Source organism: Drosophila ficusphila, unplaced genomic scaffold, assembly GCF_018152265.1.
Source record: "Drosophila ficusphila isolate 14025-0441.05 unplaced genomic scaffold, ASM1815226v1 contig_274, whole genome shotgun sequence".
NCBI lineage: Eukaryota > Metazoa > Arthropoda > Insecta > Diptera > Drosophilidae > Drosophila > Drosophila ficusphila.
The window spans coordinates 49,312-52,283 of NW_025064176.1; positions in this window are offsets into that span (position 1 = coordinate 49,312).

Consider the following 2,972-nt stretch of genomic DNA (forward strand, 5'->3'; position numbering starts at 1 on the left):
GCTGCTGTTTTCTCTGCAATACTACTATCTTTTGATCCAACACGTTCCCACGCTTTATTTATTAATACCGCATCAGCCTTATGTCGATCAGCTAGATCCTTATTTTGAGAATATGCAATATCATGTACTCTACAAGCTTCATCCAATTGATTTATCCCACGATCACCGCGCTCCAACCTTTGTTTAAGCTTTGTTCCAGGTCCACAAAAATTATAGCCAGGAATATGTGCTTCAAATGGAAGTGTGTTAATTATTTTGTTGATAATACCACTACCTCGTTTCAAGTTTGAACTCTGACTGCAACAATTATAAAAACTTTTACCCATTTTATATAATGTTTAATCAAGGAGCATTTCTCATCGAATGAACTACATTACACACGTGAATATGCGTTTAATACGTCAAAAACAAGAAATCTGTGTTAGAAATATCGAGGGTGGTTTAGATTCAGTTCCACGACATAGTTCTTTATTACCCAATACAATAAGAGCATTGGTTGTCGGTCCCTCAAACTGTGGAAAGACAAATGTTATGCTCAGTCTTATTGAAAGTCCAAACGGACTTAAATTTGAGAATATATATGTATTCTCAAAGAGTTTATATCAACCAAAGTATGAGTATTTAGAGAAACTTATTAAACCGATAAAAGGTATGGGATATTATACATTCTCACAAAATGATGAAGTCTTACCTCCCGCTAAGGCTAAAGAAAACTCTATTATGATTTTTGATGATGTTGCTTGTGAAAAACAAAACAACATTCGTTCATATTTTTGTATGGGACGTCACAAAAATATAGATTCTTTTTACCTATGTCAAACATATACTCATATTCCAAAACATCTAATACGTGATAACGCGAATATGATTATAATGTTTAAACAAGATGATTTAAATATGCGACATATATATCGTGATCATGTAAATACGGATATGTCCTATGATTCGTTTATGAAAATTTGTCAAAAGTGCTGGAGCGATAAATACGGATTCCTCATAATAAGTAAAGATAACGATATGGAAAAAGGAAGATATAGGAAGGGTTTCAATGAATTTATAATTATTTGAGAATATAAGTTTCGTTCTGTAAGCTATATTTTCACAGTTCATTATTAGATTTCAAAATGAGTAGATCATTCACTCTTACATTAAATGGTAATGAACCCATTACAAAAATTACTTATTTCCCACCCATTGAACTGACGAATGGAGACTATGAGTGTGCACTCATTGACTTTCATATGTACAACTCTATACCCAATGTTGATATAAATAATAATCTATTTCATATTGGTGATAAAGTTATTCAACTCCCCATAGGATCATATGAACTCAATGATATTTATGATTTTCTAAAAAATAAACTAAAAGATTATGATCTTGAGAAAACATTTCAAATGGAAAGTAATAATAACACACTTCAAGTTCATATCACAACTACCAAGGAACCTATTTATTTTAATAGAAACAACTCAATCGGACAATTGCTTGGTTTCAATAAAAAAATAATCTATCCCGATCTGAAAAAAACATATACATCAGATCAGCCTGTCAACATTTTAAAAATAAACACAATACGCTTAGTATGTAATATTGTGAGCGGATCATATATTGATAGTAGACAAGATCATTCATTATACGAATTCGGAATTAATGTTCCACCGGGCTATAAAATGAATATCACACCACACAATCTCATTTACTTACCAGTCAACACTAGAGAAATAAGTACACTCTCTATACACATAACTGATCAGAACGGTGAACTTATAAATTTACGCGGTGAAAACTATACAATTCGTTTACATTTAAGACTAATACAATGATTATATATAATAAAAGAGGTGATACTTACCATCATCAGCACACTTTAAAACATAAAGTTATAGGAAGAGGATCAAAGCCAAAAAGGCACACACTTTCATTTAAAAACAAGTTAATTCTTAAATCACTGGGCTTCAAAGTACGAGTTTAACTAAAGTTATGGGGTTGAATGAAATATTGGCAGTACGAGAAAAACCTTTCTCTGATGATAGTATATCGAAGAAGGAATATCACAGTTATTCACCATATCAACAATCATTTAAACCAAATGATGAGATAAGAATTACAATTCAAAACCAAGATTTATATGTACTCCCCCATGAGAGTCTTCTAAATTTTCAAGGAGATATTACCCTAATTAAGGAAGGGGGAGCGCTAGAAACTCAAAATGTTATTGGGAGGATGAGAAATAATTGCATGGCATACTTTTTAGATGAAATACGTTATGAAATAAATGGTGTTGAGATTGATAGAACAAGGTTTAGTGGTATTACTTCTACAATAAAAAACTTTGTTTCTTTAAATCAATTTGAAAGCAAGAGACTTTACAATTCTGGATGGAGTGGAGGATCCGATTTCAACTTAAACCCCCACTTTAACTTTTCAATACCCCTTAAAAATCTACTTGGATTTGCTGAAGATTTCAAAAAAGTTTTGTTAAACTGTAAACATGAGCTAGTACTATTGATATCAAAAAATTTAAATGATGTACTTGAGGAAGATAAAATTGAGAATGCACAAGTAGTCGGAAAATATCATCTCAATATGACTAATATTACATGGAAAATTCCTCATATAACACCCAGCGACTCAACGAAAATTAAAATGTATGATATTATAAAAAGTGGATCCAATCTACCGATCGCATTCCGTAGTTGGGATACATACATTAATCCTAAACTAAGTAACGGAACACATCATGTTTGGAATGTTAAATTAGCTGCTAACCGTGAACGTCCACGATTTGCTTTAATTGCATTTAAAGATAATCACCATCTGATTACAAACAATTTAAGAAATCTAAAGGTCTACTTAAACTCTGAAACATATCCCTACGATGACTTAAATTTAGACTTTGAGAAAGATCGATTTGCTCACCTATATGAAATGTATTGCAAGTTTCAAACTAGCTACTATAATCGAAGTGA